This window comes from Scardinius erythrophthalmus (assembly GCF_964197995.2).
Source record: "Scardinius erythrophthalmus genome assembly, chromosome: 6".
In the NCBI taxonomy this organism is placed as follows: Eukaryota; Metazoa; Chordata; class Actinopteri; order Cypriniformes; family Leuciscidae; genus Scardinius; species Scardinius erythrophthalmus.
In genome coordinates this window covers 36,492,749-36,516,593 of record NC_138226.1, presented here as the reverse complement: position 1 = coordinate 36,516,593, position 23,845 = coordinate 36,492,749, and the positions used below count along the sequence as shown (strand labels likewise).

Genomic DNA, 23,845 nt, shown 5'->3' with positions numbered 1-23,845 from the left:
AGTTCAAGACAATAAATCTGATAAGCACATACACAAGTAATCTCTTTTCAAATACAAACAATACTTTATTGATTATATACTAACACATACAGCTAATCTCTAACACAAACACACACACACACACATACGAGTTGCAGAAAGGAAGAGAGTGAGGAAAGAGTGGGTTTAAGAGTGAAAGGATGAAATCTCACGATTCCATATGCACTTAGACATGACCTGGAACGAACCATCAATCATTAATTTAACCCTTCTATCGTTTCTTAGACAGGTTATTAAATTTATGTAAATACACCAGTGCAGCTTTTAGTCTGGAGGTACTTGCTTGTCTTTGCGTTCCTTTTTGGGAATTCCTTCGTTGCGTAACAGAGGGTTTCCCCGGGTTCGTTCGTCGGCTGTGGTCTCCTTGTGCCTGGGTCTGCGGCGTTCCAGTCACGTGTTGTGCTGGCGGATGAATTGAAAGTCTTTGTCGGAAGCTGGCTTTGCAGAAGATAACGTGGTCGGAATCTTGTCGCAAAACTTAACTTAGAACCGAGACTCACAACGGAAAATAAAGGAAAACTTAGAAAAGGAAAGAAGATTTAGACTAGAGTAGTAAGATGGCTTGAATAAAGCTGTTGAACCCGTTCTTCTGATCTTAATTTGGGTTCCTCGGTCTGCGCGTTTGTTACATGGTTACTGGTCTGCCGGAACTTAGAGAGCGAGAGCACAGAGAGAGCTTCGAGAGCAGCGAGAGAGAGAACTTAGAGAGCGAGAGCTTTTGGGTCTAAGGGTTTTAACCTAAAAGTTTGTCCCCCCTCTTGAAGAGATCGGACCAATTAGACACTGCCTTTGTTTTCCTCATCGTAAATCATGCATTATCTGGGGTGTGTTCTAGCAGAGAGAATAGAGGCCACAGTTTAGACATGCTTTCTAATTAAAAGAAGATCAAAACATATTACACAGATATCATTCAAACCATCTTTTGAATCTCGAGCATACGATCACACTGATATGAAACACAACACACTTTCATTCAAAACATCTAACAGTTATAACCATTAAATGACTTACATGGGATTAACGCATATTAAATGGACACATATATCGTAGAAACACATAGAATGATGTATGATGTTTTTATAAGTCCATTGAAAATTGTTCTTGAATGAGTTTTATGGATTTTGATATGTAAAAGTCTTTTGGTGTGTAAAGTGTATGGGCTTGGAAACACCCTGAGGTCATGGGTATTTCCTGCTGAAATCTGTTTGTCTCTCTCATGGGACCAAGATGGGGTCTGTTAGCCACAGGGGTCATGTGACCTCTTGTTAGGGCCCTGAGCAGTAATCATCTCTAAACCGATTCGTCTTGCAAAACTATCAAACGTTGACCAGTTTTTCCTTAAGTTAACCAATAAAAATGTCTTTGGTAAGCAGACTTTCTGGAGACTGGATGATTTATGGCTCTGGTTCGTGAGGACTCTTGTGAGACCTTGGTCTCTGTCTTTCTCTTAACCAATCAGTAATTTCGGCAACAAAGATAGTATTGACCAGTTATTTCGTTAGTGCTGGGGGTCAGTTTTAAACAGCCCGACTGGTTGGCGCCTGGCCCCGATGACAAGATGGATGAGGATCATGAGACGTTCTGAACAAGTCTCCCCCCCCCCCTCATTCATCGAGAAGCAGAGAATTTGAATTAATATTCAAAAAGAAGATGAGTCGGTGGTTGGTTCCTTCTCATTGTTGTTACATTAGGCAGAACAATCCTTCCATCCACCATAGATAATTTTTCAAATTGCTTATCGGATCTGTCTCAGCTGCTGCCTGAACCTAAACAAACAGATGAACTAGACGAACTAACCAGCACTATGAGCACCGTTCTCTCTGGAAAATGGGATATTGTTGCACCTATGAGACTAAAAAAGGTCAGAGAGAAAATTAAAGCACCATGGTACAACAATACTACTCGTGTTCTAAAGAGAGAAACCCGTAATTTAGAGCGTAAATGGAAACAAACTAATTTAGAGGTTTTTAGAATCGCTTGGAAAGACAGTACGTCACGCTATAAAAAGGCCCTAATAGCGGCCAGGGCTGAGCATCTCCGCAAACTAATAGAAAATAACCAAAACAATCCTAGGTTCTTATTTAACACCGTGGCTAGACTAACAAATAAACAAGCGTCACCTGAACAAAATATTCCGTTACAGTTTAGTAGTAATGATTTCATGAATTTTTTCACTGAGAAAATAGAAAACATCAGATCCACAATTGTAAACGTTCAATCTTCAATCGCGCCTTATAATTCAGCCTCGATTATCACCCCGCAAGAACAATTACAGTGCTTTACAACTATAGAACAAAAAGAGTTAAATAAATTTATCATTTCCTCTAAAACAACAACATGTTTATTAGATCCCATACCAACTAAACTATTGAAAGAAGTGTTACCTATAGTGGAAGAGCCTCTCCTCAATATTATTAACTCGTCTTTATCTTTAGGTCATGTTCCAAGAACATTTAAATTGGCAGTTATAAAACCACTAATTAAGAAACCACAATTAGACCCAAATAACCTAGCAAATTATAGACCCATTTCAAATCTTCCTTTTATGTCCAAAATATTAGAAAAAGTTGTGTCTGCCCAACTGGGCTCTTTCTTGCAAGAAAATGACACCTATGAAAAGTTTCAGTCTGGGTTCAGGCCGCATCATAGCACTGAAACTGCGCTCGTTAAAATCACAAATGATATACTCTTAGCTTCTGACCAAGGCTGTATCTCAATACTAGTTTTACTTGATCTTAGTGCTGCGTTCGATACTATAGATCACACAATACTCTTAGATCGGCTACAAAACTATACCGGTGTTCAAGGACAAGCATTAAGCTGGTTCAGATCATACCTATCTGACCGCTACCATTTTGTCTATTTAAACGGAGAAAAATCGATCATAACTCCAGTAAACTATGGAGTGCCGCAAGGATCTGTGTTAGGCCCTCTATTATTCTCAATATATATGCTGCCACTTGGAAATATTATAAGGAAACATGGAATTAGTTTCCATTGTTATGCAGATGCTTTCATCACGGCCGGATGAAAACGCTAAATTATCCAAATTGACAGAGTGTGTTAAAGATATAAAAGATTGGATGACGCACAATTTTCTTTTATTAAATCCAGATAAGACAGAGGTAATACTTATCGGTTCAAAAAACCGCCCACAAAACCTCCTTCAATACAACTTTAACATAGTAGGGTGTCCTGTTACTTTATCCTCTACAGTAAAAGACCTGGGTGTTATATTAGATTGTAACTTGTCTTTTGAAAATCATATTTCATATGTTACAAAAACAGCCTTTTTTCACCTTAGAAATATTGCTAAATTACGTAACATGCTATCTGTTTCTGATGCAGAAAAGCTAGTTCATGCATTCATGACCTCGAGACTAGATTACTGTAATGCTTTATTAGCTGGTCGTCCTGCATCCTCAATAAACAAGCTACAGTTAGTCCAAAATGCCGCCGCTAGAGTTCTTACTAGATCAAGAAAGTTTGACCATATAACACCAATTTTATCATCACTACATTGGTTACCTATAAAGTTCCGTATTAATTACAAGGTATTGCTACTGACTTATAAAGCCCTAAACGGCTTAGCTCCAGTTTATTTAACGGATCTTCTATCGCCCTATAATCCATCGCGCTCTTTAAGATCACTAAATTCGAGGCTTCTGGTCATACCTAGGATATCCAGATCCACCAAAGGAGGGAGAGCATTTTCACATTTAGCACCAAAACTCTGGAATAGCCTTCCTGATACTGTTCGTTGCTCAGATTCGCTCTCCCAGTTTAAAACTAGATTAAAGACGCATCTCTTCAGCCAGGCATTCATATAATATTTTAATCTTACAGTTAAATCCGGTCTCTACTTCATAAACGCCAGAGGAGAACTGGCCCCCGACTGAGCCTGGGTTCTCCCAAGGTTTTTTTTTCTCCATTAGGTCACCTAATAGAGTTTTTCGGTTCCTTGCCACTGTTGCCTTTGGCTTGCTCAGTTGGGGATACTTAATTTGATTAATCGATTCAACAGTGCTATTGATCTGCATTACCAAACGTGGATGTTCTACACCAGAACATACACTGATGTACTATTTTATTTAATACTGTGAAGCTGCTTTGATACAATCTGTATTGTGAAAAGCGCTATATAAATAAAGTTGACTTGACTTGACTTGACTATTAACTTGGCTACATATAGACATAGGAAACAGGAACAAACACAGGAAACTGAATTGGAAACAGTGGTGAACACAACTAAAACAAAGTTAAGGGTACGTTTACACAACACCGTTTTCAAATAAAAACTAAATACTTTGTATGCATTTTGGCAGTTCATTTACAAGACAACAGTATTTTGGGGGCCCTAAAAAAGCAAACTTTTGAAAACGGGATTCAAAGTTTTTGAAAATGATACCGTTATTGTCTCTGTGTAAACTACAAAAATGCGAATTTGTGGAAACGGTGACGTCATGTGCATGCATACTACGTCTTTACATGTTCAGTCTATAGTTGCGTGGTATTTCTTTACAAAGTGACATCGCCAACTACTGGCCTTGCAGCATAATACAGCGTTTTTAGTCATTTTCGTGGGAACGGGGATCGTTTTGACACGTTATTATCTGTACGCAAAAAAATACAAAGGTAAAACTTTTCTGTTTCTGGAGATCATTGTCATGAAAACGTACCCTGCAACATAGATCAAACAATTAGGTATCAATTTGTTATAAAACAAATTTATATTAATTACTGTGGCATTCTGGGTCAAGTATTGCTTGATGACTATCACATAAATGTCTGAATTGTCCCCTGGTCAATTTAGAACTGTAGCCTTTGTGTTTGGGCCTTCAGTACTATTGATTGATTGTGTTTGAACACCTCTGAAGAGCACTTTAATCAATTGCAGATAAACACATGGGCTCATGAACATTTTGTTTGCTGGAGTGACTCCTTGTGAGGTGATCCTCTGGGAAAGATAGTTGCTATTTCAGTCCTATTGTTATGTCTGTCAGATCCCTGGAAAAGCCTTTGTCAAAGGGAACGAGAAAAGGAATGCTCTTTTCGCTCCTTTTCTCTGACCTCACTTGATCTACAACCTAATTTATTCTGTATCTCTCTCTACCTATCCTAGTGACACCATACATACAAATCTTTTCTCTCTTCCTCAGCTTTACTTAAATGAAAAGGAAAACCATTCCAATAAAAAAGGGTTGGGTTTGAAGCTCCAGGAATCAATAGCCTTTTTAAAGTAGAAACAAACGATACTTTAGCTGTATATATATATATATATATATATATATATATATATATATATATATATATATGCTGTATAGGTTATTGTATGGGACTTGCTACTGCCAATACATACACAACACGCTGCTGCTGCTGCTGCTGCTGCTGCTGCTGCTGTAAGATATAGTGTACATAGATTACCCTTAGCAGATTACACAGGTGAAGCTGTGGAGGGTTTCTGGAGGAGTGCTGCACTGCAGAAGGTTGGACATGCGAGCTCATTGGCTACTGATACAGCAGGAACCAATCAGCTGTGCCCTATAGATAAAGATGTGATTACAATCAGGTTGAGTTAAAGGACCTATTAGCCTGTGCCATCTAGAGTTTCATGACAGAACTTTGTATATATATATATAAATTTACCTGGTAATGTAACATGGCTGGAATGCTATATTGATGTATAGATGTGAGACAGATGAGCATATGGCTAACAGAAGCAAAACAAATGTCATGTGCAAAGAGCATGGTCAACTGACAGGACCCAGACCATGTGTCCATACAAAAATGTAGTATGCCAGGTACCATGTTCCTCCCATTTTATCATTTTATTTTTTAAGAAATAAAAAATATTTGTGTAGTATTTTTCCAAAATTAAATAATTGTAAATTGCACTGCCTTGCATGTTGTGAGTGCCTTGCATGTTACGAGTGCCTCAAATTAATTATTAAAGGGAAACTGACAGGATGTGCTATTTTTTGCACATGAAAGATGCAATTCTCAGACGAAGACCACTTAGACAGCAGGTGCTATTACGTGTTTGTGTGTGTGTGTGTATATATATATATATATATATATATATATATATATATATATATATATATATATATATATATATATATATATATATACATACGCGTGACCCGTGCTGGCAAAATTAGTCGTAATGAGCCAATTTTTTTTTAATTTTTCTAAATATTCTCTATAAAATAATAATAATAATAATAAAAAAAAAATCAAAATCATGTATGGTTTGTTTTAATCAGACAAAAAAAATACTGCTGCACCTGTTTGAAAGTCGATAGAGTAAGCAAAGTCCATTTTGAGAAAAATCGAGTTAAAGTTTTCTGAAGGTTCCAAAACAAAATCACCTAGCAACCATACCTTAAAATTGCTGGTAATAACACCAAATTTGAAACAAACCAAGTCAAAACCAAATACATCCTATATATCTATAGGAAAAAAATATATATTAAACTTTTTTTCCATGATACCTCAATTGTTTGATTAACATTAATGGAACAGACAGCCTAAGATCTACACTACCGCACAGATCTAAAATAATGTTACACATCAGATGTTTTTTCCAGATATTTTGAAATACTGTACTTCTGTGTATTATGTGTATATTGGGATCACGAACTGTCTTTGTGCACATGCTTTGGATCTGTCAGTCAGCGCCAGTAAGATCGTTTTGTGTACATCAGCATGAGTTTGAAAATATCATTTTAATCTTCCTTCTCATTTCTTTGATTCATTTTGGCAGAGCATGCTGGGAGGTTCTGGACTGGAGGGCCCCCTTGCTCTTCTAGTTGTATGAGAATGAGGTTTTATACCATTGAGGCAGATCGGTTGTCTTAACACAGTAATGAAGAGAAGAAAAAAAAAGTTCCATTGTGGTATCTAATACTGTTGTTGCCATAGAAACACATTTCTAAAAAAATCATGCAAGTACATTTGTAGAGTTAGAAAAATATGTATGTTTGTAGATTCCTAACAGTCTTATTATTACTATTGCATTACTCTTTCCAACTCTTCAATTAAAATATATAGGCATACACTAGTAAACTAGTATTTACTTTGACCATTGACTAACTCAAGCTTAAATGTGTCTGTCAGTGATAGGCCACTTCCACTTTCAGTTGTTCACTTTCAGTTTTTAAATATTTGTATTCACCTCCCCCAGAGTAGTTCAATTGTCCTGCGGCATGTTAAATAAATATTTTAAGGACAAATATTCCATGTAGTCTCTCCAAGTATCACAAACTGCATATGTATTAAATACTTGATAATCATAAACATGACTAAGACTTTAAAGGGGCAGTAAGTAAGAATTACTCCCATCTAGTGGTGAATTTGTATTTTGCAATCAAACTAATTTTGCTCTCCAGCGCCTCGCGTTTTCAAATGCGCGTTGCATCTACGGTAAGCGATATGTACCAAAAAGCTTTGACAGGATGTCTTCTAATAGCACCTCGTCGAGTTTTCCTTCTGGTGAACTGGTTTGTTATTTCAAACAAACTACAACTTGACACAGAGCCGGCCCAGCCACTAAACGACCTTTGCAATTGCAAAGGGCCCCGTGGCCAGCAGAGGGCCCCCTAAAGTCACTGCTAGAGAAAAAAATTCACACATAAAAAGTAACATAAAATAAATAAATACAAATAAATGGGCCTACAACGCTCTTTATCAGGCATCATGATAAGCACAGTTGTTATTTATTTATTTTTTATAGCGATTAACAATTTTCCCGCGACCGCGAGTCTTGACCCTGAAATGACCCTATGATGTCACTCGTTGTCAGTCAGTCAGTTAGTCGTGACTTTGACGTCGAGCGTTGACGATGTCTGAGAAAAAAGAAAATATCTTTCTGGAAATGAAAAACTTAAGAAGAAAAGACTGGAGGAAGAGAAGAAACAAGAAGAAAAAGGTATGTAAGCCTAATTGTCCGATACCTGTATGGATAACGTTAATAATCTGTATCTGCACAGTCGTATATTAACATTAGCCAAAATCGCGCATGTATTAACTTTCATTACCGCTACAATTGTTTACATGCTAACATGCTGCTGCTGAAATTGGTTTAGTATTATGCCTATTATTCGATGTGGTGTTAATGCATTTAACAGCAATATAAACCCAGATTGGCTTCTAACCTACACTAAAGGGCTAACACATTAATTTATTCCTTATGTCCAGGATCACTTTTAAAATACATGCTGCCAGTGAACAAAGCACTAGCTGTTGGTGAGTATAAAGGGGTTGTAAAAATGATAACCTTCTGCATTTTAAAAATTAATTTTACTTTTATATATAATTATTTTCTTTTATTTTTTCATTGCAGCTCCATCAATTCCTAGTTCACAAGAAGCTGACAATGTTGGTAAGTTCTGTGTTTTATTTATAGAGATAGATACATTCCCCAGTGGTTGTAGTGTCCTGTCCTTTGCTCATACATGAAATTTGTCATGAGGTGGGTTTGTAGTAGCTGTTTTATTGAGCAAAGCTGCTAATGTTGAAAATACAATTTATCTAAAGTAACTTTAAAAGAAAATGGCAGATTGCATTTTTAAATCTTCCAGGTTTGATGCTAGGGACACGGGTCATTTCAGTTCAGTCAGTCAATTACATTATTTTTTTTTTTTTTTTTTTTAGCAGGTCCATCCATCCCTACCTCCAGCTCTAGTGTCACACAAGAAGCTGACAATGCTGGTAAGTTCTGTCTTTTATTTTAAACTAGATTTGAATAGTTCTATTGAAATGTTATTATTGTTATTATTATTATTTTTGTTACTATTGATCTTGTTTGTGGTGTTTTAGATGTTATTGTTTTGTTTATTTGAAAGATTCTAACATTTGAATGTTCTATTTATTATTTAATATATTATTTTATTTAAATGTTATTTTATTTGCTCTATTTAATTTAAATTATATATATGCTTGTGCCTCTTAAACTGTTGTCAATAAAAGATTGGTTTGGTCAGAGAAAATCACTTTATCAGTCTTTTTATTCAGCAAGTTCATCAATGTGTGTTCAGCTTGCACTTATAATAATAAAAATAATAAATCATTACATTTATATAGCGCTTTTCTAGGCACTCAAAGCACTCTACATAGAAGGGGGAATCTCCTCAACACTTCTGCTCAGCTCAGTGGTATCACTGTTTTTTTCTGTTAGACATCAAACATAGTAAATATAATAATAATAATAATAATAATAATAATAATATGTACCGTATAGTTATTAGGTAGTCATTGCTTTTCTTTAGGCCTTACTTAAAATGGTCAAAGGGGCCTCCAACCAAATTTTGCATAGGGCCCCCAAAGGTCTAGGGCCGGCTCTGACTTGACACAACGAACAAACGAATGTTACAGTTTTGAACAAACAAAACTTACAACCTTGTTTATAGGACCTTCTCTACTTTACTCAATAGCTGCTATTCATCAAAGAGCCTGTTTAACTTTTAACTTTGTTCTACTGTCTATATCAGTGTTTCCCAACCTTTTTTCAGTCAAGGCACCCTTTGAAATTTAAAAAAAATGTGTGGCACCCTACACTAGTGTTGTCACGATACTACTTTGATACTATACTTTGAAATGTGCTGGTTTTGTTTTTTATTATTATTTTTGATGTGCACAAATAAATGACAGGTAGGCTACCAGTACCATAAGATTTTCTTCTTCCTGTTCCTTTTTTTTTCTTCGTTCATGCATGTTACAAATGAATGAATGAATTAAACATTTTTAATTTTATATAATATATAATTTTGTTATAATTGCACAAGATAGCTTGTTTTTACTATATTTTATGTAGCCTAATAATTTCACAGTAAATCTCCAAATTAATGTAGAAACATCATAAAGACAGTATATTTCAAATAATTGTTTAATGGCATCTTTTTATGAATGAAGTGTTATTTGATTCTGATGTCACTGCTGCACTGTCACATGTGGATCCCACACGCGTCCCATTTTCTCACAACTCTTAACGTTCATTTAAGACTTTATTTAACTAATTTAAGACTGCTCTCATGAGGATACTCAAAGCGAAAGCTCGAAAGAGAAGTCGAGTCTGGCGCGCGTCGTGTCAGCATCACAGGACAGCGCATTCTCTTTTGTATTTTCTCGCTTGCATGGTTAGAAGCATTTGCATGAAGAAGAACGTGATTATATAATGTAACGCTAGCCAAAGGATGACAGAAAAAAATGCTGCTTTAATTGCGTTAAATATTTTTAACGTGTTAAACTGAAAAATATTAATCGCACGCGTTGCGTTGACAGCAGCACAACCGATGTGTTTATGTGAATACGCGGCAAGACGGACGTTGTGACAATTCGTGTGTATTTGACTGTAAGCGCATCAATGAAAAATAGGCAGCTTTATGTGGACGCACTGGGAATGAGGCACGGGAATAAAATCACATGCAAGCGCAACCTCCGCAATTCAACGCCAAAAACTTATGATTTGCATTTGTATTATAAATTTGTGCGCATTATTTGTTGTTAGGCTATTAGAGACTTCCGACGATCCGAGATTGATGGTAAAGATTTGTTTTTTTTTACACAGTTTCCCGCTGGGAAACGCTGGTCTATATAGGCTAATAAAAAAACAAAAAGCCTGTAATTAAGACCTTAACCTTGACTTACCTGTCGAGAAGAAAGCAGGCAACTTCAGCGTCTCTTTTGAAAGCTTTCTCCTGCATTAGCTATCCCGACATTATAGCTAATAACCCTTGTTTTTGTAATCTCCGATCACGTTTCCCTTTACGGTCTTATTGTGGAGTTTTTCGACTAAGAGGACTCGTTATCCTTTGACTTAACCGTGCAGTGCAGCCTTTTAAACTTGCCGGGGCAGTGACAAAAGCGCCTCTCACTGCTCTGCTCCGTTTCTGCTGGTTTCAGTCACTTGACGCGGGCTCTGAACGAAAACGCGTTGTGGAAACGCGTTGGCCTAGTACTTTTTGTCCCTCTCTGCTATTATAGTTTTTCAAGATGGCGGAACTACATGGAAGCCTCCGTGGACCTACCCGTCCCATGTATATAAAGATAATAAATTCTTCGTTTACGAGGATAAGTCAGATCATTGGCAGAGGTATTTGGACACCATTGAGGACATATTTATGAATAAAAATATTGATTTTAGATAATAAAATACCTAAAAAGTTACTTATTGTCCCTTTAAGGCCGGTGACACACTGGATGCGTGGCGTAAGCGTCTCAGCTGCGTGGCGTGTCCGTTTTTATTTCGGCTCCCATGTTAACAGGTTAGAGTTTGCACACTGCCTGCGTGAGACGCGCGGAAAACGCGTGCATGCTAGAAATAGAACCGACGCCTATTTTTCACGCGACACGCAAGCGTCTTGGAAGCGTTTCCATGCAAAATTGAATAGGAAAATATGTTTATATGTCATTTTGACACGAATACATATTAATAAATGTAATTTTGATGTTTAAAAGTGTCTAGGTTCTGACATAAATGCAAATATAAATGTAATTTTACTAAATATTATCGATTTTCAAATACTGCACGTCAATACAGAACTAAATATTATGTAGCCTATTTTGCCGTTAACACTGCCGACGTTGTCTTTGCTGCTATATATTTATGTTTAAAATGAATAGGCCTTCCACAACTCTCTCCCCATATGTCGAATATATCACCAATGAGGCTTATCATATGTCACCTAGCTGCAGCAGCGCCGCGTCAGACACGCTTCTGGTGTGCAAAGACATGGAAAACGCCACGCAGCTGACACGCAACAGAAACGCCACGCTCACGCCACGTAGCCAGTGTGTCACCGGCCTAATGCTTGTTAAAAATGCTTGTCTTTCTGTTACAGCAAAACATCCATTATATTCCTGTAGTCCCACATAATAACTGCAAACTGAATTAATAATTTTTAATAGTCTTGCTAATTTTCCAAGCTGAAACTTATATATAATTATATAAAGTATTGAGTAAAGTAATGAGTTAATTATGGATAAATAAATAAATAATAAATAAAATGGACAAACAAGTCACATTATGAACATCTGCAAGAAATACATATCATAAAAATACATATACCTGCACAGCTATATTTATGAGTTTTGGTAAGTCTTAATAAAAACAGAATTCTGAGATGTATTCATGTGTTTGTTGGAAGTTGAAGTCAAGATGTAATTTGCTTACCCCACTTTTCTCCCTTCATCTCCTCTAATATGAAATCATGAAATAATATGTAATCATGATAGAAACAGCATCATTGTGACATCACTATCTTGGTTTGCTTTGCTGAATTCACGCAAGTGATTTTTTACTTTCTTTTTTGTATTTCTGACACTTTACTTCTACCTCTGGGATGAGGACAGGCAGATGGCCTCATCTCCCTCTCTCTCTCTCTCTCTCTCTCTCTCTCTCTCTCTCTCTCTCTCTCTCTCTCTCTCTCTCTCTCTCTCTCTCTCTCTGTGTGTAACAGTGAGATAAAACAGAGTGTGAAAACACTGCAAATGTAAATACCTTTCCTCCATTCATCTTAATCTTTTATTTCCACACTTTCCATCCTGGGGAGCTCTACTCTACAGCACAGAACATCAGTTTGCTTGTGGAAATGTATATTTTTGATGGTTAAACCATGTGTGTGTAACTCACATTCAAATAGAATTAGAGGAAGAATAAATGTATTGCAGAAAGGAGCTGTAGGCCGAGCATCTTTCTCAGTCCTTGTATATTTTTGCACATGAAATTATTAGTGTTTGTTTGCTATCATTCCAGGTCACTGCCTGAGAAGCACTGGGATTTTTTTCCCCCATCCTTCTGCTGCCCTAATCCCAAAAGACTGAATTTTCACCTCACATTATCAAGGGAGTCCCTCTGCTTTTAGTTTATTGTCAAAAATACATAATTAAAGAAATAAAGATAGCAATAAATAAAGAAAAAATAGTTACATATATTGCAGAGCAATGCATTTTAACTAATTCTGAAATAATATTTTTATTTGAATTCAATGAAGTAAAGATGCTTTACTTAGCATAAACACCTCTAAAGTTGCCAAAGTTCATTAATGAGATTAGGCAAGGGTGCCCTCTGCTGACTGGTTTTACTGCTGAATTTATTTGCTTTGAACCTCACAGACAAACATAAAGACCCTGATTCCTTTATTTAGCTCCAGTTGGTTTTTATTCAAATCACATGGGAAGTCTCCATTTAGCAGTTATTATTGATTCTTTAATTTTATACAGTTCCCTTTTCGCCTAAGGAAAATACATTATAGTGTGTTGTTTACTGAATTTCATATTTGGGTAGTTTAGAAATGAAATCATGTTGTGCTTGTTTAGCCAGTGGAGAACTAAGGGCACAGGGCATCAAATGATTTGATAAAAAAAAAAAAAAAAAAAAAAAAATTCTGCTTTTATACATACAAGGTAATTCATTAATTTATACTATATGAATAAAGCAAATAGGAGTTTTGGCACTCTTACAGTATGCTCTACACCACAATGCAGCCCTGCGTCCAGCTGAACACAATCACAAACGTGTTTTATGTGTTGCAACTGGCTGTGAAACATTCAGAATGCACTGTTTGTCTTTGGGAAATAGTGGTTCCCTTTCGTGGTCACTACAAGTTACATCGTGACGACGAATGGGGTTTCGCTTAGAAAGCCTCTCACCTTCGAGGAATAAAATGAGCCAATAGCAAAGAAATGCCATGGATCTGCGGAATTTGCATATCGTAACTCTGGCAACATGCAGATATGTTTTCGCTTCGGAGCCAAGTTTACCACTTCACTCCACAAGCCATCCTGAGATCTTCTTCATCTCTACACTCTTCGAGACGAGCTTCTCGGCAGGTGTTGGTGTGACGGCGAGTTACAGCGAGTGCACATTCCCTGCTGATCTGTGCAGTGATCTGCCAGTGTTTGTGTGTTCTCTCCCTGGTCGCTTCAACACTTTGCGGAGTGTTTTTCCTCTCACAAAAGAGCTTGCGCGTGGCACGTCTTTTTAAAGATATCTCACCCGTGTACTTCTGGTTGTGGCGTCCACCCCCAATACAATCCTTCCCAGAGGTGCATGAGGAGGTCACAAGGTCCTAGAAGGCACCCCTGTCTTCCCGTGATCGTTCGGAGACCATCCCCACCTTTCCTCCCTTCGATGGGGCCGCTGCCGATATGAGAGATCCTGAGCAAACCCGTTTCCTCGACACTCCCATATCCCAGGCTGGCCTCTTCGGCGGCGCGGTCAAGGACTTCGCCCAACAGTTCTCGACCGCCCAGAAGCAGACTGAGGCGATTAAACATTCTGCCCCGATGGCCCGCTGCTGCCTCCACCCAGCTGTCGGCACAGAACCCTCAGCCTGTTCGCTGCCGAGGGCGCCCTCCTGCAGCTCCTGCCCCTCCCGCTCGGTCCCAGCAGCAGCCCTTCACCCGGGCCACGCCGTGGAGGTGGTCTCAGGAAGGCGCCCCAGCCTTCTCCAGCCCCACGCCCGAACTGACACACCCATCTCTGAGCACACAGAGATCTCGGATGACAGTGCGCACCGCTCACGGGGCTTGCCACTCTCGTCCCCCTCTGTCGCCAGACCCCTGGCAGAGCAGGCCCCCGTGGAACGCTGGTCCTTCCCTGGCCTCCTCTGTCAGGACGCGGCAAATGGCCGTGCCCCCACACTAGGACCCTACTCCTCCCTTGTCTGGGGCGGTCATTCCACTTCACTGCCCCACCGTCTGTGGTTCGCATTACCCCATTGGTTCAATTTGAGTTTAAGCTTGGCTAGAGCTTCCCAACGGGTCGCGAGAACCATCAGGCTTGGCTATGCGATTCAGCTCGCATGATCCCCTCCTCGCTTCCGGAGAGTCCATTACACTATGCAGTCTATGCAAGGGCAATGCCCCTGTCATGCGTGCGGAGGTCGCTACCTTACTGGCGCTACCTTACCTCTGCTTCATTGTACCGAAGAAGACCGGTGGGTTATGGCCAATCCTGGACCTGCGCGCTTGAACCGATCCCTTCACAGGCTTCCGTTCAAGATGCTCTCGGCCAAACGCATTTTCGAATGTGTGTGGCCGTATGATTGGTTTGTAGCGATCGATCTGAAGGACGCCTGCTTTCATGTCTCCATTCTTCCTCGACACAGACCGTTCTTACGGTTTGCTTTCGAGGGGCGGGCATATCAGTACGCGGTTCTCCCATTTGGGCTAGCCCTGTCTCCTCGCATCTTCACGAAAGTCGTCGAGGCAGCCCTTGTGCCACTACGGCAACACGGGGTTCGCATCCTGAACTCGATGATCTCGATGACTGGCTGATCCTAGCTCACTCTCGAGACCAGGTTTGCGAACACAGGGACCTTGTGCTCCAGCACCTAGCCCGTCTGGCATGTTGTTGTTTCAACAGATGCTTCCACCATGGGCTGGGGTGCCATGTGCAATGGACATGCTGCAGGACCCCAGCGCCTTTGGCATGGCCCACCCGGACCTGGTTCTCCAAACTAGTACACACAACAGCACCTCCCTGGCCAATTCCTCTGAGGAAGGACCTCCTTTCTCAGAGACGGGGCACCCTATGGCACCATCGTCCCGATCTTTGGGAACCTCCACGTGTGACTCCTGGACAGGACGAGGCAGTTTTGAGTACCCTACCACCAGCGGTGGTGGCTACCATCACTTCAGCTAGAGCATCGTCCACAAGACATGCCTATGCGTTGAAGTGTAACCTCTTCGTCACCTGGTGCTCTTCTCGCAGAGAAGACCACAGAAAATGCCCGATCAGTGTCGTGCTTTCCTTCCTGCAAGAAGGGTTGGAGTGAAGGCTGTCTCCCTCCACCCTGAAAGTGTATGTTGCCGCTGTCAATGAAGACAGTGCTCCTGATTGCATTGGCCTCCATCAAGAGGGTAGGGGACCTGCAGGCATTTTTGGTTGACGAAGCGTGCCTGGAATTCGGGCCGGCCTATTCTCACGTAAACCTGAGACCCCGGCCTGGATATGTGCCCAAGGTTCCCACCACTCCCTTTCGAGATCAGGTCGTGAACCGGCAAGCGCTGCCCTTGGAGGAGGCAGACCCAGCCTTGGCACTGCTCTGTCCAGTACGTACCCTCCGTGCTTACGTCGATAGAACACAGTGTTTCAGGACTTCAGACCAGCTCTTTGTCTGTTATGGTGGGAAGCTGAAGGGAAAGGCTCTCTCCAAGCAAAGGTTATCTCACTGGATAGTGGACGCCATTGCTTTGGCATAACAGCAACAAGGTCGACTGTGCCCCCTTGGTGTGAAGGCTCACTCCACCCGGAGCACGTCAACCCTAGAGTTATGCCACCGGCAGCTGTCGCGTTGGCCAGGGTCCCTCTGGGCGACCCCCACATGTGTATTTACACTGTAAGCCTCTCTCGAGAATGTGTCTTTCCCTTGGCAAGCCACCTTTCCTCCCCTGGGGTTTAAACATTCCACCCTGCGGGCTGAACACCCCAGTGTTTTCCATATGCAGCCCCCTCCCAGGTCATATGTGTATTCTGTAAGTTACGCTATGCAAATTCCGCAGACCCATGGCATATCTTTGCCACTGGCTCGTTTTATCTCTCGAAGGTGAGAGGCTTTCTAAGCGAAACCCCATTCGTCGTCACAACGTAACGTCTCCGTTCCATACTCAGGGAACGAGGGTTACATACGTAACCGAAACATTGTAACCCTCAGACTGTCCTGTATAACCCTCAGACTGACAGATTTGAGGTAAACAGTCTTTGTTTATTAATAGGATCAGCATATACGTATGAGAGAACAGCTTTGGATGCAAGAGCTATGCATGTGCATATGGCAAGATTAGGTTTCCATTGAAACACAGTGTTGTAGTTCCCTTTCGAGTGAAACTCAATGGAGCGCCATGGCTTGACCCTATGGGAACGCTTCACGTGAACTGGTGTCTGAAGCACGTGTTTACACACACAGAGCCTGGTTTTTCCTAACTTTTTTTTCTCCATTCTGCCTCCTGATAGAGTTTTTAGTTCCTTGACACTGTCGCCTTTGACTTTTTGCTTGCTTAGTTGGTGTAATGACATTAACTCAAAGGGGAAATATTAATAATAATCAATAATTACCAATTATGATTAATTATTAATATTTGGGTCAGTTAATTAGATTAACTTTGAGGTAAGCTAATTAATATTACAATCAATTAATCAGTTCCAATGAACTCTTTGATTATTCATTTATTCTAAGAAAAGTGTATCTTTCATCGTTACTGAAAAATAATTATTCCTTAGCATGTACAGAAATTAGAGCATACTGTAACAAAATCAAAATCGTAAAAGGGACTTTGTATGCAAACCAAGGTTATAATCGTTAACGAAAACGAACAAAAAAAACGAAAACTAGGTGGGAAAAAACATTTTTTGTTAACTGAAATAAAAATAAAAACGAGGCATTACAAAAAAACGATAACTAACTAAAACTGTAATGTGTGTTTGGCAAAACTAACTAAAATAAAATAAAATTATAAATGTCAGTAAATGTAAATGTCCTTAGTTTTCGTCTTTGTCAAGGTCTTTAATTTTTTAACGCTATTTAAAACACGCAGCGTATTCGTTCAGCTGCATTTCCTTTCCCTGCTCTCCCTGCGTCTCTCACATGCGCGCGCACGCACACACACACACACACACACAGCCCCTCCCCTCCGTGCACACCGCGTCTCCATGAGAACGAGTGTTCGTTCGACGTTGAAAGCAAGTTCGCGAAAGGTTGGTATCTCTATCTCGTGAACACCTTTACACAATCACACATTAACCCTCTGGGGTCTGGGCTGTTTTTGGGGCCCTTGAGATGTTCTGACATGCCCTGACATTTGTGCTTTTTTCAGTTGCTTATAAAGATATTAATGGCAAAGGTGTAAATTCACTCTATAAAGCACAAACAGGGCTACAATAATATGTGAGCCACGTGTATGTACATGTTTTCATTTTTGAGAGAATAATGTTTATGCATGGATATTGAAAAGACTAAAAACTAAAATTTCTGAAATAAGGCCACAAAACACATAGTAAATATGTGTCAATAAGACTTTTGACTAATGGATGTCCTCGCCTAGAATTTTTTCTTCAAAATTATGTGAAAATAGTCTTGCTTTATCGTTCACATAAAACCATACATTGATTTAAATTGATGTAAAACAGGTTTTGCTTGGAAAGCCAATATGCGAGGGGGAGGAGTAGTTTACACCTTAGATTACATTGTCCCACCCACTCTGCATAATGATGAGCCATTCACTCAGGTGTGAAACTGACTGAGCCACAATGCAAGGACAAAAGATATATTTAGAAGAAGACTTATATTGACCATTTAAGATTTTGCTTACATCTATCTTGTAAATATGTTTTGCTATTTTATTAAAAAGGTTACAATTACAACAATAATTACAATTTCAACAATATTTCAAGTGTACTCTTTCTTTGTAAAAAATAAATGATTATAGGCCTACATTTTATCTATGTATTCATTAGTTTGAATTTAGTCAACATTGGAACAGCTAACATCTTAGTTGATGACTTATTTTTGACAAAAATAGTAATTCATATATAGAAATTGCTAAACAAAACCGTGGCAGTGTATTCTACAGTAAAAACTGTACCCAAATCTAGTCAACAAGATGTTGTCTTTCATATTTCGCCTGACTGTAACGTTGTTTTCATGAAATATTAGGGCATATTGTTAATTTGCAGTTTAATACGTTGCTTATACAAATAGCCTACATTTTATTTCAACATATTTCAGTCGATTTTTACTCATCTCAGCATAGCAATACACTTTGCTAAAACATCATCATTCATTCACACACGCGATTTAAATTTAACTTCTGGCAAAGATGAAGTTGACGATAGGCTTTTGACTCGCGATCTTCGCAGTAGGCTGTGAACGCACTGGAGAAATGCACATTTATTAGGCTACATAGTTTTTTGTTTTGGATGGTTTTGTTTAGAACCAGCTTTCTGTAAATATATTTCACATTTTTTAGACATGTGAGGCGAGTAGGCTAGTTCAAGAGGAGAGAGTCCAGTTCAAGCACCTTATGTAGTGATTGCTAGCCTAATTTACTTTAAATCCAGGAAATTTGTTAATGAAAAAAATATTAAAATTAAGATACAATTGATACAAAATGAAATTCGTTTTAAAGAAAGGATTTGTAATTTCTGTTTTGAGGTCTCTGTGAAAGTTTGAAAGTCTTGTAGTGCTTTTTTTAGAGCGCTCGCGTCCATAATGGAGAACTGTCACGTAATATTGTTTTTGCCAGCTGTGGTAAACAGCGCGCATCTATGCCGTTCATTCATTCATAAACAGAAACCTGAGAAGGAAAAACTTACTAGTATTCCTCAGCTCGTATTCCTCGTATTCCTCATTATTCCTCACAGCGCTGCGTTGTAAACAAGTAATGATCTGAATAAATTTGTGTTTTGGTTTTCTCGAGCTGATGGGGGCGTTCACAGGTTTGCTTGGATTGCCTCAGACATTTGCGTTTGAATAGCACGCGCTCTCCGTGGGCGGAGTCACATTACATTTGAATTAGCTCTAATGAGGTCGACTGGAATCGCTCTCTTTTAATACAGATTTCACAAGATGAGAATATTTGTTTTTTATATAAATTACTTAATTTAACCTGTTAACCTTTGCCAGTGCGCCCGCGCACTGAAGCGTTTTTTTTTTTATTTAGTTCAAATTTACTATCAGATTTAATGTTATGCCTTGACAAACTATACATCATTAAAAAGATATAATACTCAAGTTTCAGTATTTGACCACTATTGTATTCTGAGAAACTTATAGCGACAGTTATTTCTAAATTTCTGTCAGGAGTTATGAAATGAAAAAATGAGTCGATACCTTTAATATGAATTATGCGCGTCAGCCGCTTTCATTCATAAAAAAACTCCCGTGCTGTCGTCATGACAGCGATACACAAAACAACGTCCCTCAGGGCTTTTAGCTCAAAAATGTGCAGATTTGGAGAAATATTGATAGATTCTCATAGGTTTACATCAGATTTCTATTGACAGGAATAATATTTATTGAATTTATACCCAAATGCGTCGATGTAATCTTTATGAGCGTTTGGCACTCTCATTTACTGGGTTTTCAATTCATACCAGAAGCCTGAGGGCGCTATAAGCACAATAATAACCCATATATGGGACATGAAGAAGAGCCATAATCATGTGACATTCCAGGACGTCACTGATACCAGAGATACACACAAAGCTAACAAGAGATAGCGCTGTATCATGCAGATACAGATATTTTGAAGACAATAAACATGATTGCAATGATATTCGAGTTACCTGTGTTTTTCAAGCCATGCCAGGTATTTTAATAATAATAGATTATATGTATAATGTAATGCTAATCTATAGACCATCATTGTGCAGAATATGATCAAATAGTATATTTTCTGTCAGATTTTTTTTATCTGATGTCAAATTAGATCACAGAAGATTATTTAAAACACTTCACTTGCGTTTTAAAGTAAGTTTGAAGCACAAACATGGTTTTAATCTCATAAATTGTCATGTATTGATGGTGTGCTAAGCTAACATGCTAGCTAGCTCTTGGTGCTTCTATCTTGAAAAAAATGAACTAAATACAGAGTTTTAGACTTATCATCTTCAGATTTTAAACATAAAATGTTTAGACATGTGGCTTTAGCTGTAGTGCATTTCTAGATTGCTACAGGGTCAACTTCAATTTTATTTTCATGAAGATGTTTCATAAAAATAAATTTCTAATAACTTTACAAAACTTTAAAGCTATTTATAAAAAAAAATTCATTATGACAATAATTAATTCTACATTTACAATAAACTGCCAGGTGTCAGCTTTCAAATGAGATCATACTTGTGCTTTTAGTGCAAAGGGTTCATGAACTGTATCTGTTTCAGTGTGGGTATGTCATTTCTGGGGATTTTTCAAAAGTGGGCTTGCAGCTTAACAGGTTAAAAGAAGAGAATTCAAGCTTCATGCCTGTGTGACTGTATGCCTGTTTGACTGAGTATTCACTGAGTTATTGCTCATTTTCGGACATGTTTCAGAATGGACTACACTGGCAGAGAGAAGGCAGAACTCGCTTCGTGTTTATTTTTCTTTATTTGGCAAAAAAGCACAACACTTTGTTTTTATTGTGAGTATACACAAAAATAATACACATTTAACAGAATCGATTGATGTATGAAACTTGTTTTGTAAAATCAAAGTCAAAAGAGTATTTGGGGTCTCAATTCAACTAATAAGGAAAAAAGCGTGCAGATCACGCCGGCGTGATTGCCGACCTCTGAGGGTTAAAAAGTGGTATAAAAATATTTTAAATTCTGAATATAATTTTGTCAGTGTGTTAATGTCGACCCGAGAAGCGATTGCGCCTTCTTTAGAAAGTTAACTAGTCCAAGTTTGAGGTAGGCTAAAATGCACTTTTTGGTTGTGGTACGTTGTCGATGTCAAAACACTATATAAGCTGTAATTCAAATATTAAATAATGTTATGTCATTTTTTTACTTTTACACTGAATGTTTGCTGCATCAATCTAGATGAGTAGGCTATTGACTGTATAGGGTAAATTTAGCATAGGGTGAGCAAATTGTACAGCTGTGGTTTTTGTATAGGGTGTGCATTCTGTATAGAAGATGTGTAGATTTTTTGGTACGGCGTGTGGATTTTGTAAGAGGTAAAGGAATTTCAAAATGTTTTTGTTGAGTTATTATTACACAATACTTTTTCTGACCTTTTTGAATCTTGCCCCTGACAAATAACCCAAATTACAAAAAAAGACTAAAACTAACACTAAAACTAATAAAAACTAAACTAAAACTAAGCATTTTCAAAAAATAAAAAATAAACTAAACAAGCAAACTCACTTTAAAAACTAATTAAAACTAAACTGAATTTGAAAACAAAAAGTCAAAATGAATTAAAAATAAAAACTAATGAAAAATGCAAAACTATAATAACCCTGATGCAAACAGAGGATCAGAAATCAAAATTCATAATTGTGCACAAGTTTTATTAACTAAATCACAAACATAAATAACACTAAACAAAAAATAAATACATTCATACATCCATACATACATGCATAGGTAAAGGGGTGAGTGATGTGGAACCGGAAACAGGAAATAGAACTATGGAGCAAGGTCTATTTTAGTATAAAAAAAGAACCATCAGCTTATTTCAGAGCACCTCATTAAATGTATACCTTGCATGGTCAATTCTTGAAGTGGTTGAAGATTGAATTCGTCGCTGGGTCCTTGAGTGTCAAATGTCACTTTATGAGTTGCAATCATTTCTTCTCCGTTGGATGAAGGAGATTGTATTGTCGCTGCTCTCATGGCTGGAATGCAGATTGTGGCCTGCACGCTCTGGGCCAGCAGGACACGAAGAGCACATGGTGAGAGTTGCGAGGGACTTCGTCCGTGTTGAATGACGTCACTGAACTTCTGAAGTTGTCCTTGATGCTGGAGTGAGCACATGTCCTGGATGCTTCGAAGCCTCCTGCCCTGAGCCTGTTGAGGCCATGCTGGAACACACGGCATCCTTAAGGCAAGAGTTGTCCGTTTCCTTCTTGGTTGGATTTAAGAAAGGCAGTCTGACTCGGCCTGCAGAGGCCTGCAGGGCCCAGTGGGGGGGAAAGGGCCCTGCAGGCCTCTGGATTCACCTCCCCCCCACAGGATTCACTTGGAGCTGCAGTTTAGGTCCAAGGACAAGAGCTAAGAGGGCCGGATCTTGTGGTCAGTGACTTTTAAAGCGTGAGGATGGCACACCCATTTGGAGCTGTAAGAGCCAATAAGAAGTGTCTTCCTTTGAAGGGAAAATGTCTTTTTATGACCTTTGTATAAGCATGCTCATTTGCAATGTGTACTTTCATTGGGTGTTTAAGAAAAGAATCTTCAAGATCCTTATAATTCTAATGTGTCACAAAGTTAGCAAAATGTAATGTAAATGAACAAATTGGGAATGCAGATTGGAGTTTGCAGAGACCAAACACGCCACACATCTGATTTTGGTAAAACATACTATGCAACAAGGTCTGAAAGTCATGAGGTGGGAAGATTGGATACATGTCTACACATTTCTCAAGAGGTTATCCATAGAATACGTATGATTAATAGGGTTTATCTCTCCTTCTCAGCGAGAATTAAGTGAGAGTCCCGTTTTGGTTGTATAATCAAATCAAAGTATATACATAAGGGTACATAGGCCAGTAAATCATTCACACAGTTTCTGGGATGCATGTTCATTTATAGATCAGTTTGTCTACGAATAAATGAACGCAGGAGACTCTGTTCTGATATCTGTGGCTGAGTTAGTTACTTGTTAGCATTCCTAAGAGCCATAAAAACCATCCTATCTGATCGCAGCCATGGCAACCAGGGTAACTGAGATCTTCTTGCCCTGTTTTGGGGGCTGGGACACAGATTCCCTGAGTGAGTTCTAAATATCATTTGTTTAACTATAACAAATATTTGTGTCTAATTTGCTTCAGTTGTTACATTGGGAACACTTAATATTCAACAATATTATTGATCTGCCTGCATTGACACCTTTATATGAGAACTGGACTGAGCTGGACGATGACAGCACTGTTTTCTCTAGAGCGACTATAAATGAAATTAATAACTTTTTTATAACAAAAATGAACCATCACTGAACTTACTTAAACTTACGCTATCTTCTTTAGATCTGGTGTACAGCAGAAATAAACTTTGTTGCATTATTTTCCTGTTATCACTGTAAAGCTTCTTTGAAACTATCAATATTATAAAAAGCGCAATATACAATAATTAAAGGTGACTTGACTTGATCAATCAGCG

At 38.7% G+C, this 23,845-nt stretch overlaps 1 protein-coding gene across 1 annotated transcript in view; it reads left to right on the top strand.

Annotated features, from left to right (window-relative positions):
* kcnj3a (potassium inwardly rectifying channel subfamily J member 3a) overlaps window positions 1–23,845 on the top strand; it is a gene marked incomplete at both ends in the record, with an annotated part of 91,925 nt that overhangs the window by 33,204 nt on the left and 34,876 nt on the right. The gene's annotated exons all lie outside the window — the stretch shown is intronic.